The 17,541-nt window shown below is 34.6% G+C and overlaps 1 long non-coding RNA gene across 1 annotated transcript in view; it reads left to right on the forward strand.

The window, feature by feature from the left end:
* Positions 1-434: 434 nt before the first annotated feature.
* Positions 435-17,541, forward strand: part of LOC144439711 (uncharacterized) — a 33,042-nt gene continuing 15,935 nt past the window's right edge. Inside the window, exons 1-2 of the long non-coding RNA XR_013481144.1 lie at positions 435-559; positions 10,197-10,243. This is a non-coding gene — a long non-coding RNA (uncharacterized LOC144439711). The remainder of the gene's footprint in view (positions 560-10,196; positions 10,244-17,541) is intronic.

The following is a 17,541-nucleotide window of genomic DNA, read 5'->3' on the forward strand; positions in this document are numbered from 1 at the left end:
CTGCTATACTAAGGGGTCTTTGGGAATAACAATGATTTGAAATTAGCCTTGTAAAATGAATAGGAGTTGCATTGAACGTAGCATTCAGTCGGAAGACATCTAGCTGTATCGTAGCTGTATATTTTATCCAAACCACAATAGTTTCAATTCGCACGACATTCTACAAGACCCTACACGCGGTGTCGACCCCAAACCTTGCAGTGCTCCTTACCAGCCAGTGTCACAAGAACGCGTATGGTTTGTTAGATGGACTAGACTTTTAGCAAAAACATTCTAATCGGCGCTACAGTGTTCTTGCGCTACAGACATTTAGATTGTTTAGCGGACCATAGGTGTCTAATCACCATCTTTGAAGATTTGGTGCTCCCTTACCACGGCTTTCACGTGACCATGGCATTAAAACCAATAATCGCTTCCTGTCTACTCAAAGTACAAAGAAGAGAGCGTAAGGAATGACAGTTCATCTACAAAACAACCCAGTCAACGTTCGGAACAATTGCATCGTCCAGTAATTTCAAGCAAGTGTCAGTTCCTGAATTTATTCTTCAGTTGCTAAGCGGTGAGTATTAAAACCAGAGTCATTACATGTATCGTAGTAACATTGTAGTTTTTCCTTATAGCTTTTAACACGATACATTAAAATATTTCGAAATGAAATCTGCTTTGATCAGTGGATCAATGTTTTTACATCACCAACTTAGTCTAACGGAAATCTATAAAACACCAAATCCTGTACCACTATGCCTGCATATCACAAAACATACCTGGCAGTTTATCAAACACGCGTTTAGATTTCAAATAATTTCCTGGAATGCAGGTACATGATGTATGAAAATAGTATGTATAACGCTGCTTGCCTTTATAGTCAACATATATTGCATTACATCAATCTTTTCAACTGCGTCAGAGACGAAATTATATCTTTTGTCATACCCAATGAGTGAAATTGCGCCATTGTTCAAATCACAGGATAATGTAATGACTTTGTACGTGTATCAAAGGGATTGTTAGAAAAGACAACAACATTTGGTGCTTTGATACACTACCCAAAATGCATCAAGTACACATGGTTACACAGTATGATTTCAACTTTACGTAGCTAATAAACGAGAGAATTTAGATATGGCCTTGAATGTTCATAGTAATCAGAATTGTTCTGATATAAGCTTTACATTATCTGGTGGGGATTAGCTTTCAAATGAGAAAGTACAGCGGTTCATATATTACGTCCTATTGATGACACTGTCTGGTTTCACTTTACTGTGTTGGAAGATTTTAAGAGATATGAAATGTATCGCGTTGACATCCACTGCCTCAAGCCCTGTTTGTGTAACGTATATTATACAAAACCTCATTTACAAACATTATAATTAGCCTCACAAATTACGTTGTCTTGACACATCAGTGCAGAGAGGGTGTGGATAATATTTTCCAGTACTGCTAAAAAATAGACAGGGTACGTTCAATAAAAATATTACTTGATGTTGTCATGGTTACGGTTCTATCTTGACTGGTTACATTAAACAAGCGATGCGCCTGACGTGTTACATATGATCGATCGCTAATTCACCATGGGGTAAACACATAGAGTCGATATTTAGTGGAGATATGTCCAACTGTTTACACGTTCGAGTCTTGCCAGCCAAGCGTGTCTGTGCAGTCATCATGCCAAGAGAAGTGCGCGCGGCGATTCTAGATCTGCGAACAATGATGCGTTTTTGGTTTAGGTTGATTCTACGTCGATGTCTCTCGTCTGTCTTCCGTCTTTTTATAATTTTCATCTTCTTCTCCGAAACCGACAGTCAGAATACTTTGATATTTACTCTGCATGTCTCTTGGGGGAGGCTATTCAAATTTGTTCATGCCAAGTTGATCTGTGCCATTTTTAGTTTTTTTTCGGCATTTTCGTCAAAAATGATATTTTCAACTTCTCAAATACTACTTGTCAGCCTGCTTTGATATGTAACATGTAGATATCCAGAGAGTAGCTTGCTCAGATTTGTTAATTTCAAGTAAATACACATTCTTTTCTATTCTGTGTGATTTTTTGTGACCGGCACCATGTTGGATTATAGCACACTATAAAGCTGAAGTAAGCAGCCACTTTTCATTAAGGACAGACAACAAGAAATGTAATATACTTTATAATGCTACACATCATTTGCCCTCGATGACACTTGTCTGTTTGTTGGGAAAAGGGTAGTAGACTTCAGCACAAATCTGAAAAATGGCGTTCTCCAGGAAATGTAATGTTAATCACATAAATACCTTCAAAATGTTTGGTTTTTCAAAGAGATTACGAATTAACTTTGGTAGGTTGAGTTGTAACCCTGTTCAGAGTGTGAGAATTTTCGAATTTTCATTTGATTTTAATCAAAATATCTCAAATACCTGGATTTTCCATCAAACCGTTTTGTCAGGATACTACCCGTTTCAAAATGCGTTGCTTCTTTTGCCGATTTTGACGCGATTGGGGTGCCTCTGAACATCTCATGGGTCTTGAAGGCTCTGTAATTAATGTTGGAGTTAGAAAATGTCCGATTGTTGGTAAGGAAGGTGTAATTTAGCAGACGAATCAATCCAACTTTACGATTGAGATCTGAATAGGTAGTGCTTGCTTCCAATTAAACATTGTACCTACAGTTGTTGCTGCTACATTCAAGCAGGGATCACATGGTCCTAGAAAACCATGGAAAATAATCGCGGTCAATCAATTGACGAGCTACTCTTTGTGCTAAAGCCACACATTCATATGATTCACTACACTCGTAAATGTGATAATATTTTCAAAGTCTTTCACCATGGTAGTGAATCAAAATTCACTTCACGCTAACTCAGACAGTCAAACGATCATTCTCCACTACACTTTGCCCCAAAAAGACAATGCCTATGCATAGTTGACGCCTCCATGTTTGTTTTGATCTTGTGTAATGCTACTCCGAGATCTCCACGACACTTTGCCCCCCCCCCAAGACCATGCCTATGCATAGTTGACGCCTCCATGTTTGTTTTGATCTTGTGTATTGCTACTCCAAGGTCTCCACGACACTTTGCCACCCAAAAAGACAATGCCTATGCATAGTTGACGCCCCAATGTTTGTTTTGATCTTGTGTATTGGTACTCCGAGGTCTCCACGACACTTTGCCCCCCAAAAGACCATGCCTATGCATAGTTGACGCCTCCATGTTTGTTTTGATCTTGTATATTGCTACTCCAAGGTCTCCACGACACTTTGCCACCCAAAAAGACAATGCCTATGCATAGTTGACTCCTCCATGTTTGTTGTGATCTCGTGTTTTGTTACTCCGAGGTCTCCACGACACTTTGCCCCCCCCCCCAAGACCATGCCTATGCATAGTTGACGCCCCCATGTTTGTTTTGATATTGTGTATTGCTACTCCGAGGTCTCCACGACACTTTGCCCCCCCCCCCCCAAGACCATGCCTTTGCATAGTTGACGCCCCCATGTTTGTTTTGATATTGTGTATTGGTACTCCGAGGATATATTAACTTAACAATAGAGTAAGAAATGATTGTCCGCAAGGTGGGCAATTATCTAAACAAGCGACCCATGGGTCAGAATAGCTGCGGTTTTCTTCTTTCCTTCTTTGTATCATATGTAGACACTTTTGCTAACCATTCATACATTGTTTCGTCAAGATACCAAAGAAATAACATATGTCGAGGATGTGACAATAATGCTCATTTTATTCAATGACAGTATACGAAGTTAAGCTGACACATTCGTGATATTTAAGGTAAAAGACACAACTGTGCTGTATTATATTCAAGCAAAGCCTGCTGAAGCAACATACCTTTCAAAGACCTATATGACTTAGAATTGGTTTTGCTGTTCACCTCTTCCACTATACAGTTTTGATTTAGCAAAGTAACGAATATACAGTAGTTAGTAGTTTCGTATGATGGCTCACACACCATATAACATATTTACCATAGAAAGTTACTAAAATATCGTACTTTTATAAAATGATCATGATTTTACAAAGATAATATTGTTACCCCTAATGTTCAACTTCATCAACTGTACCAACCTATATTACGGGGAAAAGACATGCAGCGGCTTATAAGGCAATATCTTATTTCGATGGAAGCATGAATCATTGATTGCCATTGCAAAAAACGTTCTAAGCATATGGTGTACAATTACTCTTAAAATATTAAAATCTTTACAGATCATGTTAATGATATGTGGTGAACGGCAGGCGTTTTCTCATTTCAAACTTAAACTTGTTAAATCATAAATTAGCATAAAAACGATAACATTTGTAATCCCAATCATGAATAGTATTTATGTGATTTGGTTTGATTTCATTGAATTACTTCTTTTAATCTGTGTAACATTCCATTTTTCTTACATGATGATGTTAGTTGTATTGTCAATGTATATATATATATATATATATATATATATATATATATATATATATATATATATATATATATATATATATACATGTATATATATATATATATATATATATATATATATATATATATATATATATATATATATATATATATATATATAACTCGGTGAGTATCAATCTGCTAAGACAGTGCTCTATACCGCAGTGGCAGAGCGTAATAGTTTTGGTAGTACTGGAACTCTTTCTTGGGTGTAACTCGGAGTTTCACGCATATTGCGATCATCAGAGTGTCTGATGATCGCAATATGCGTGAAACTCCGAGTTACACCCAAGAAAGAGTTCCAGTACTACCAAAACTATATATATATATATATATATATATATATATATATATATATATATATATATATATATATATATGACATTCTACTTGGCGAAAGAAGAATGAAACTCTCTCTCTCTCTCTCTCTCTCTCTCTCTCTCTCTCTCTCTCTCTCTCTCTCTCTCTCTCTCTCTCTCTCTCTCTCTCTCTCTCTCTCTCTCTCTCTCTCTCTCTCTCTCTCTATATATATATATATATATATATGGGAAGTCAGTGGTAAGATTTATCCGTAGCACAGTGCTCGATAAGTCTGCACGCAAAGCGGAGTATATGTTGAGGGTAGTCAGCATCTCCTGACGATTGATTTACTCACGAAACAGGCTTGTAGAGACGAAAAACCCTACTTGTTTTTCTTCTACCTTCAACATATATATATATATATATATATATATATATATATATATATATATATATATATATATATATATATATATATATATATATATATATATATTACCACTATGGATTACACACCAGAATATTCTGCAGCAATCTCATCAGCCAAGAAACTTACTCGATTCGTTGAAAATATACGATACTCTAAAACTTGTCATCAAAAGAGAATAATCACAAAAGCATTACAACTCTCAGTTCCAAAACCATCTGTTATTGACCCTCATGTAGCTTCTGAATGGCGCTCATTCCTTGATGATACATCACGCCAGTTGAACTCTCTTCTCATATCTACATATGAATAACATAACATTCCAGAATTAAGAAAACACAACAATGCAGCCCTGTACAACTTAAAGTCGTCATCTGGATCTGACTTCACTTTCAAACGTCGTGACAAATGCCGTTCACTTCTTAAACAGATACAATGTCGTCGTAACAGAAAAATTACGTCTCTTATAAACATATATTGTATATTTCTTTTCTGGTTTCAACACTCACTCTACACTGTCGTTGCCTCAATGGCAATAGTCTGGCAAAATGTATTAGTACAGAAATGTTTGTTTTGTATTTTTCTTTTCTTTCCATAATAAATCTATCCAATTCATGTCGAATACCATCCCCACGCCCTGTCTTTTTTGTCTTTTTGATTATGTTGGGGGAAACTGTATTCCCTCTTGTTGAAATTTATTGCAGTGCAATGTGATAAACATCATTTTCCATCGAAGTATTAAAGAATCAATTTGCGTGGAATGAGCTTCATGGACAGTGATAGATGGAAGTATTCACACATGCTGATTAAACCGTTCTATACTGAATGAAGCAATGCTATCATAATGAAAGAGAGATTCAGAAATGATAAATACCAAATGGCATCTCTAATAGGGTCATTCGCCGAACCCTTATTTGCGAGTAATCGCGGTACCTAAGTCGTGTATTAATTACACACTATGTGATTTGAGATCGCCTTTAGTGAAACAACAACTAACAACTAACAACAAACCCGACCTCCCCATCTGTGTTTTTTCCTTCCGTAAGGAGGGAGATATATTAGGGCTGAAGTATGTGTGTGTGTGTGTGTGTGTGTGTGTGTGTGTGTGTGTGTGTGTGTGTGTGTGTGTGTGTGTGTGTGTGTCACCGTTTTCTCCGAAACGGCTGGCTCAATTCAAACGAAATTTGGCACAAGTGTTCCGTTGAGTAATGGCAAGAACTGTTGAAGTTTTGGTAAAATTCGCCTCAAACATTAATGAGCAATTAACGTAATTAATTGTTTTCAGTAATTAGGTTATATCTCAAGAGTGCACCCTTTAAATGCAATATAATTTTGTATTTGTCGTGAAAATTGTATTGATGTATCTTTAATTTTTAATAAGATATTGGCATATTTTCTGTACATTGTACACAAGATGGTCATGGACATTAAAGGCTGCCCTCGTTGTTGTGCAAGTGAAGGTATCAGGAGAAAGCGGCCCCACTCGGGAAAACTCACTGTACAAATTTTGCCCATGAACACGACCAAAGTCACGTTCATTTATTAATCTTTTACAAGTGTTTATGGACGGAACTTTATCAAATGCACAGCTAGCCAAAAATCAAACATTTTGATTCTAGACGTACATAGATACGTATATACGTATGGTGAAATGTTTGATTTGTTAGGCTGCAGTACAGTGATCATCACTCTCCTCGTCTGCATGTACATACGTGTAATATCGTCAAGATCATCGCTATAGGAAATCTATATTTACATGTATTTCACTTCAAGCAACCTTCCACTATGTATCTTACTGTCCTGACTGTACTTGTGTGATTACAAAGTCTGATTATGATTCCGAATCAGCATTAGTTGTGGTGATGTTTAGGGGAAAGGGCCACTTTTGGAGTGGGGCCACTTTCTCCAGTATTCAAAGTGAATTGAACGAGTTTTTAGCACAGCGTCTGCACTCAAACACTGAGTCAGTCATATTCCGAGCATTTGGTAAGTACTCGTACACGTTATTTATAGTGTTACTTTCAACGACATGTAAGATGAACGACTTCATCATTAGAATGTTATAAATCAAAGCAAGCACCATTTTCGTCTACAGTGCAAGCTCACATACGTACGTACGTACGTACGTACAGCCATGTGATGGACGCCATTTTCTTTATCAATTGATCGAGAACGAATAGGTTACATTCCATCTAATATTACAATACGAAGCATTGTCATTATGACAAAAACATAGGTCGTGTTGCAATTGTGCCAACAATATAGCTTATGTATGTATGTATGTATGTATGTATGTATGTACTACATATAAGATAAAAGTAAACGATTTTCCAAGTTGTTGTTGTTGTTGTTGTTGTTGTTGTTGTTTTATGGAGTTGACATAACAGTACCGATAAACTCAAAAAAATATGGTTATTGACTGTTTTGTCCAACAACTACCCATGAAACCTTACCCTTAGTTGTTTATGAATTGATGTTATTTTATCCGAGAATTATTGTATTGTACTACCTCTACAACAAGAAAAGGACAATATCAGAGTCGAGTTCCAACTTCCTCTTAAAGTTTTGTTTGTAAACCAAACACAACTAACCACGCAGACAAAGTATCTACCTAATCTACATAATTTATCAAATATACAATCATACAATGTGTTCACCTTGCCAATCGACCTCGTTCCTATATGTGCTATGAAATCATTCAGTTCACAATGATTCAATATTCTCTCCCTTTACGGAAGGCTTTCAGTTTAAATCTGGTTAGCAATACTTATAAAACAATAGTATAAAACAGTATAAAACAAGTACTTGATTTGAACGGAGGAGTTGAAATGTGAGTCTTTAATTCAATCATTAGTAATTAGTCATGAAGTGGACGTGTTCAATGATATGAGAGTGTACACAAATTGTAACTTCCTGGCGGCCCGGAGGATTTGGGGGGGGGGGGGTGTCAAGGTAGTCATATTTCATTAGCGGTGACTTAAACATTACTCAATTTTATATGACTATAATTGTTTACTGGGAATGAAATGAGTCAAAACTATGTCACTTCTTTAAAAAACCGGACCTCGAGTATGTGTAGTTAAAGATTCGTCGTTTTAGTTCAAGTCAGTCTGAAATGATATTGATTACAGGGACTGTCAATCTATGATGGCATACGATTTTTGAAATCAGTGTCATTACACTGAATCTGTGTTATCAGTCGACGACAAAGCCGAGTACAAGTCAATATAAGACATAATGAGTTTGTGCGGTCAGTTTGTGATTACACTGACTTTAAATTTGTGCAATCATTCTTTGATGATACTGAGTACAGTTCAATATGTGATATAATTATGCAAAGTGTTTTACCATTTACAAGTCAATAATTGTTATACAGAATTTCGGTTTTATATATTTTGTAAGTGGAGTTGTTGAAATTTTCAATTTATTTATTTTTGGTTTCATTAAAATCAGTTTGAAAATAAAACATTTCTTATTTGTAGGATTTGTCTTCGATTAATCTGTGTTCAGTCTGAAGGAGATTTAGTTTTAGCGTTTATGTATTCTGACGAGAGGCATCATCTTGACTTTAACTCATGTAGCTATTGCGGCATGGACATGGTAATAGTGGTTGATGTGGTTTCGTCATATAAGGAACCAATATGTCTATTTGCTTGATTGGTTGTGGGGATGTCAGATGATTATTCGTCAACACGTGATTCCGGTGTAATACACAGCTGTATTATGCATTTCATGTGAGGAGGGCATAAAACAAACAAGAAATCATATGGGAGGGGCTAGGAAGTTTATACATTTTAGCAGGGTGGTCAACGATGAAAACACACCCTTTTCATGCAAATGCAAACCATCCCGAAGTTACCATTGTACAATTGTACATTGTACATTGTACATTGTACACTCCCTTAAATATAACGGATATTTATTATGATCTTGCATAGAAAATTATAATAAACGAAAGCTTTCTAGAAGTGGTTGGAATAAATCACTTGTTTCATTTCAAATACAAGTCAACCATATTGAAGACAGACATTAACTCTTGTGTTGTTAAATATTTCCACGTGCACTGAAACGATAATTGCCGTGACGGTGTAGTAAATCAGGGTTTGAGATTAAAGCTACGTGATATAGCATGTAAAGTCGTAATCACTTAGGACTTAGGAAATGTATGACCTGAGAAAGATTGTAAGGCTTGCACTTAAGAATTCTAAGCAGCAACGATTACGTAAATGGGCGAAGAATTATAGTGCCGCCTTATACGTTAATCTGGTAGATTTTGTGTTTTTATATGTTATTATTTATTCATCACATTACATTGTTAAAGATAAGAATCTCCCATCGCCACCTTTGAATATTCAATGTGTGCCTTAACGCAATACCTTTAAGGTCCAAATATATTAAACCACACATACATACATACATACATACATACATACATACATACATACATACATACATACATACATGCATACATGCAGGCAGGCAGGCAAGCACGCACAAACACACATACACACACACACACACATACACACATACACACATACATACACACACATACATACATACATACATACATACACACACACACACACATACATACATACATACATACATACATACATACATACATACATACATACATACACACACAAACCCCCCCACACACACATACATACATACATACATATATACATACATACATACATACATACATACATACATACATATAAAAATACATACATATAAATGTATCTTGTTCTAACACGGTTCATCTACTGAATATTTTAGCAACAATCAAAATTTCTTTAGAATTACCTTTATACACCTTGCTCCTTATCCATGGTAGTGTAGTCATTGTTGATTAGTGTGAACGAAAACGTTGTTTGCTCAGTATATATTATCTATTATTGTTGCTTTCACCCGAATTAGTTCTCAGGAAACAAAGCAACCAATTGACGTTTAGATAGATTCATTGATTGATTGATACGTATACTTTCAAGGTCGTGCAAATTTTAACCCGTGTATGTTTGTTTTACTTTACAGGTTTATATTGACTCAACCGGGAGCATACACCATAACACTCCTTTACGGTAAGTAGTACACGTTTAATTGTTTTACTTTCAGTCATTCTATTATTATGCACTAAGAAATAAGTGAAGCCATCTTTCTATACTGGCAATAATCGAATTCATAAGACAGGTTACGATAATGTAATTAGAAAGTAATGAACTGTTTATTAATATTGACATCTGAATGTATTATTGAATAAAATGCAAGCTAATGAAGAGTTTCTAACATCATAACATCTGCTGCTTCCGTTTGTAAAACAAGTATTTTCTATCACATCCTAAGAGTAATAAGGTATTAACAATTATTTCATTTCCCCTACTCAACATTTATCAGGCATTTCTTACAAATTAATATTGCAGAAACAGGAGTATTTTATTTCAAATAAAACGTCCAATTCGAGAATACATATCACCAATCGTGAATTATTGCGATTAATATACTTTCGTCAGGGCTAGATTTATTTTTATTATAAATTGAAGAAAACAGTTATAGTTTACCTAAAGGAAAACCTGAATTGAAAGTAGGAAATGCAGAATCATAATATGTTATCACTTGCACAGTCGTGACTTGAGGTTTTATCGTTATACTCTTGAATTGGTCAATAAATGACAATGGGTATAAGTTGATGTGGTTTACTCATAGGATCTAACGTGATTGGTAATTTTACAATCGCTACAATAGTGTTTGAATTTAGGTTAGACTTATTATTTCAACCATTTGAAGTAGAGTCAAACAATACTTTCATGTTGATGAATGTGTATGTGTCGTGCTGTGCAATTTGTTGAGAAATGAGGAATTTCAGCTGAATCTGATCGACACCACTTTACGCATGCGTTGTCTTACTCTAGTGACTTCGGTGTGAATTCAGACAAAACAAAAATTTAGAATCGTACATGAGTACGGCTATCGATGTTTTTTTTCGGTTTGTTATGTCGTATTTCAGACAAAAGGGTCACTATGTATCTATTTGTACCCAATGCTTTTGTTTACCAGGTCACATATAATGACCCTAATTTCGAATCATGTATATTTTATGGTTCTTTAGTGCAAAGTATTATATTACCTTCGTTACTGATTGTTTCAACTTTACAATTTTGACCTTCTTGACGAAATCTTGAATTTCATTAAACGTAGCCACTAGTACTGTAAATGTATAAACTACGAATGTATTCATTTTTTTCTTTGTCATTTAGGAATTTCTAATGAGGGCTATTACATATTTCTTGCAAGTACGAAAATGACCCGTTTTGCAAAATCTATGTTGGCAGACAAACACACACACAAAAACACATTAATAAATTCAACTCTATCGTCGAATACCATACACACGTTTCGCAATAATCAAACATGATGATTGTGATGGCTTATCACACGATTGCGAATGTTTTGTTTTGATAAACATATTTTTAACCGAAAGATACTATTGTCAATTTTACTAGGGGTGACATATTCCAATCAGTCTTCTGAGTTATTTTAGTTCTCAACATCATTGTATAACAGTCTTTGATATCCACGATTTGAGAACGTGCTTCTACGACGAATTTCAAAGGGTAACGTTCACATCGGGAGACTGTACCACGTACTACATGTATTTGTTTGTGTCACTGATTCATTAAAAATCACATGTATAATATTGTTTTCTTTTACGAATGGTGAACAGTACCATGAATTGTAATGTATGTATGTATGTATGTATGTGCATGTGTGGGTATAGGTGTTTGTATGGGTATGCATATGTAAGTATGAGTATGCATGGTTGTATAAAATATATGAGTGTATATATTTGACATTACCTGTCACAGCTAACATTTGTATATATGTATCGATGCATTTCCGTCATAATATGTGACTACTAAAACATTTCATCAATAATTGATATTTCTCTGGTATTTATTATTGTTTGATATCATTATCATTCCCTTGGCACGTGTTTATCTAGTATATCATATTCCATAATCTTTTTATTATTGAATCCCAACAAATGAAAATATAGATATCATTACGGTGTATGAAACATTAATTATATTTGTACCACCATGTCTATAAAAGTCGTGATGAAATCATAATAACAGCCTTTCTATGATTTCAATAATCCATGGAATACTCCAATGAGGTCGTATTTAAAATAAATTATGCTATCACCCTATATGTAATTTGATGCATTCTATCTCATACATGTAGGTTCAACAGAAGACTGAAAAGGTGCATCAGAAATACACCTACCTAAATCACACACACAAACACACACACATACACACACACTCACACACACACACACATATGTGTGTATATATATATATATATATATATATATATATATATATATATATATATATATATATCTTATATTAGAACGTATATATCAACAAATGCTATATGTTAATTTGGAAGATCAGCAGAATAATTTGTAAATTTCTAGTAATATTTGGAATTATCCTTTAAAATAAGAACACATGAATTCTATGACAGAACCTCATGACACGTGAGTAAGGTGTTCTTGGGGTATTTGCCATGAGTGATTCGTGTGATCTCTGTGCGCGTATTACTGCATAAATACTCCATGTATACAACACCTACACTCATGTGCTAGGAGGTTTTGTTATTAGTACATATATGTTTATCTAAAAACGGCAAATCTCCATAACAAACCTTAAAATTTACACAGCTCGATCACGCGATTTCATTTTTAGCGAACGATCACGTGCTCATTTACATATCATTAAAATGTAGGTTTTCAATAATGTTTTCGGTTTTATGCTACAGTGAAAATGCAGTATGCGCGCGCACCAGTTGAAGTTATCACTGGTAAATATATAATCATTTCTATAACTAAGAACAATCAATCCAACGTAGACGAACTTTATTCAATATAAGGTTAAGCTGCTCCTATATACTTAAAGGGGATACTGTACATGATTATTTGATGAGATACAAGTATATTTCCTACATCTGTCTGAATATGAACCCTATTCATTGATTATTTGCTGAAGCCCGTTCACAAAATCTGATGTATAATGGGATACGTATGAAAAGATGTGACATTTTATTATAGTGGTAATATAAGTGTTAACAGGTGACAGATGCAGTGTTGTTGTGGAGGAGATGAGATTGATTATACTGACAGGAAGTAGGAAAGGTTTCGACCATGTGTGCGTGTTAACCATATTAGCCAGCACCATAGCAAAGAAAAATGGTTCGTTGCTCTATTTTCAATTACGGATGTACCAATCAATTGTTGATCTAATAACATCAGGAAATAAGCAAGGAAATAAACGAATAAAATGCAATTGCACGACAAACCATTTTATGAATGTATTGCCGCCAAAAAATGAATTTAAACAAAACAATATAATAAAATAACGTATATAAAGTGATACGTCTTATACATAGTTGAAGGCATTTTTAATTCAGCACAAATTTACGACAAAGCCTGAGAACAGTACTTTTCCGCAGCAAATTTTTGCTTTCTGCGTTTGTTGACAATTAATAATGGTTGTTGTGTTGACTATATTTAGTTTTCAAAAAACTATTGAAAAACTTCGAAACGATCATTTAAGAGTAAATTAGAACTTCTTGACTCGAATATGGAAACTATCAAATGCAGGAGAAAGTGTACGGCGATAGACATACACACACAAACACCCCCTCCCCCTCCCCCCACACACGTTGCAATACATATTATCAAACTGTACGTTTGTGTATCGTGTTTGTACATGTTTATCTTATCACATACAATTCAATACCCTGATTGCCAATTCTATGGTTGGATTACCTGTGTATGTGTTTCCATTCGTTAAAAGCGTTGTCGGCCGGCTGACTGGCTGCATATTGATTGAAATCTTGATGTTAACTCGGATGGAAACAACAACATGTTTTTGATTGTATTATTTCAATGAAAACAAAAGTTGACACAGTATTACTGTACGTTACGGTACAGAAGATATATTATCAAGAATAATCCAAATACATTTATTGCCCGCGTGCGAAACGATAGAAATAATACGCCTAATTATATAGCTGATACTGAGCTGTGATCACCATGGTAACCACAAGAGTTGACCTAATTCTAACCGTGTGCTTTAATTAAAGCTCCCATTAATGCAACTTTGACAAATGTCTTTGGAGTCAAGTAAGGACACTGTGTCCAAGCTTTTAGTATCATTTACACAACCGTACTCAGCAATGTACATACACTTTATTGAATTACATATTTCTAATTGGATGCAAGCAACATGAGTGCCGTACAGACTCCCTAAGTAACAATACATTTGTAATCCTGCCTACTACATAACAATAGAAATCGACAAGTCTCGTTTTATTGACACCCTAGCCAGTAATATAAAGGTCGTCGGGTGTTTGTTCGGAAAGGAAGAAGAATATATAATTTCTACTCATTCAAGGTATTGCGATATATGATACGATATTTTCCGTAAACACAATTACGTACACAGTCGCTCGCTGTCGCTCAATGCAAGAGTAAACTCGTTTATGGTGTACGCCCAATTGCACTTATTCACATGAAAATGTGTGCAAATTTATGTATGTATGTATGTATGTATGTATGTATGTATGTATGTATGTATGTTTGTGTGTGTATGTATGTATGTGTGTATGTATGTATGTATGTATGTATGTATGTATGTATGTATGTATGTATGTATGTATGTGTGTTTGTGTGTGTGTATACATGCATGTCTATGTGTGGGATTGATGGATGGATAGTTAGATGAATGGGTGAGTGGGTGAAGTGATGGACGATTGAAGACGGATGGACGCACAAATAGCATATATATATATATATATATATATATATATATATATATATATATATATATATATATATATATGTATGTATGTATGTATATATATATATATATATATATATATATATATATATATATATATATATATATATATATATGTATATATATATATATGCCTGTTTAGTTCTCCATTATTAGTAGTGAATATGTTGAATCTCATTGTTACTTGGTTGAGTGAAACAATAATTGCAGCTGTTACACTTGTTGTTCAAGCATTCAAGGATTCTATTATATGACATTTCCAATCAGATGCTACCTGTAGAAATGTAGATTTGAAGTTTTATCCTTGAAAAATGTATTACACACAATCTCCACAATAGCTGATTTTCATAGATGTGTAGGAATAATGGGTGAAAGTTCAGTTGATGAACCTTGCGTCGCAACACAAGTGTGGTTTTACCAAGTTCCATCTACATGGTTAGTTATAATGTACCAACTAATAAATGCAACTATTGAGTTAAGAATCATTTTCGGTTTCACTGATGAAAGAAACACTTGAATTTTTCCGCCTGTTACTGATACGCTCTTCGCTATTTCCCATCCCTATCTATTACCAGTACAAAAGGTGAACTCTCGCTTCCTATGGAGTTTCATATTAAAAAGACAGCGGACAACAAAGGACTCATGTAGGAATACAAGAATAGTATATACCTTTGAGTTCTTTTCGTCTGCAGAATTAATATTCAAAGGTCACAGCGAGAGTGATATATATTACCTGTAGTTAATTTATAATTCATGAATTAAGCTGCTACAACAATATAAAGGTAATTTCATTTCTAGTCGATATTTTCCATGTCCATGCCCTGATAACCTCTGAGGGATTACATATTGTCTTGTCTTTTATTTTGTTTTGAGAATATGTACTCATAGCATGATACGTTACCTGTCACCAAGCTCGCATTCTGTTTGGTCGAGAGCCCTACAGACATGCAGGCGTATTTTTTCACCTACAGCCGTATTTTTGCTTGTTATATTACGTGATCACAACACGTCCCCTTGCAAGCAAACCTAAAAGACAACTAGAAATCAAGCTATTACTAGCATTTCCCATACCAAATGTATTGTCAACCGCACATAATATCATAGTTGTATACATTGTAACAATTCTTTGAACATTAAGTTTCATGTCACAGGGAAATTGTCAAAAAAAATCCAAACAGAACGGCTAAAGTCCAGTGACAGCGAACGCACGGTTGTCACACGATCATAAACATGAATTCCTAAATTTATTGATCGATGACATCAAAATTTTTTACTTAACTAGAACAACAACGCACATCACGAACATTTATGTACATTTAAAGGGATACAGTACGTAAAACAAGGACGCACTTATGTTTCAGCTGAAAGTTATTAGTTTGACTTTGAGTAATATGCAAATAGTTAACATTACGTCATACTACAGAGCAAACGCGCACTCTGATTGGGTGATAAAGTTAAAGCTGAGATGGAAATAACCACATTGCAGAGACGGTATAACGCGGAAGTGATTTTATTTTGATATGAAACAATATTTTACGACATTGAAAAATGAATGTCTAGTTTCAGGTGATGTATAATAATGTTATTTACCAAATACTGTTCTGCATCTTGCTACTCGAGGTCATTTTCCGGTATTTTGGGAATTTGCCGTTAGACGGAAAGCATATCTTATTTATACTGTGGCTGCAATACATCTCTTGCGTATTTATCGCATCTGATTCAGTGTCTCGTACCTAACGAGGGATGGAGCCATTAAATGGAAATGATCTTGTATGATTAAATATATGGACATATGATGTTATGTCTTTCCAGGGTTTTGAATTTCCCATTGCTTACTTTACTGTTATTTATGGACAAAACAATGATATCAATAGCATATGTTCAGACAAGTGTATGTTTTCTTCGAGATAAAATTGTTCTGCTGCATATATAACAATATTTCTATTTCCCCGTCTGCACAGCTTTCTTTACATATTGCTGGAATGTCGTATTCCAGACATATCAGCTTTACATAGGAGTATTATATTACCAAAACATATATTTTAATTTATTTACCCATATTGACTTTTTTTCAATATTTTACTATGATTCATAATCTTGTAATTCAATCCAGTTCAATATTAGGCTAATTACAAGGATTATAAATACCCAAGGTCTTAAGCTTTGCAGTGATCTTGCCGAGAGTTGAGTGCCAACTAAATGTAATTACTGACAATTCCCTTTTTTATCGTAAAATATCAACCACAAACTTGAACACATCTGTGTCATATTTAAAAATTTAAGTAGAAAGACATAGAAGTGAAAAGAGGCGAATATCGACAGCATCGTCAGGTAAGCATTGATCCATTAAATGTGTGTTTTGTGTAGTTACGCAGTTGATGTATATGTATCAGGAGAACACTGAGGGACTTAGCCATTTACCCATTATCATAGACGTTTTATTTGCAATTATATTTAAATTTCAAATGTTTGCCTAAGAAGAAGTAAATTTATAAACAATAAAGCCACGACAA

The sequence above is a fragment of the Glandiceps talaboti genome, chromosome 9 (assembly GCF_964340395.1).
Source record: "Glandiceps talaboti chromosome 9, keGlaTala1.1, whole genome shotgun sequence".
In the NCBI taxonomy this organism is placed as follows: Eukaryota; Metazoa; Hemichordata; class Enteropneusta; family Spengelidae; genus Glandiceps; species Glandiceps talaboti.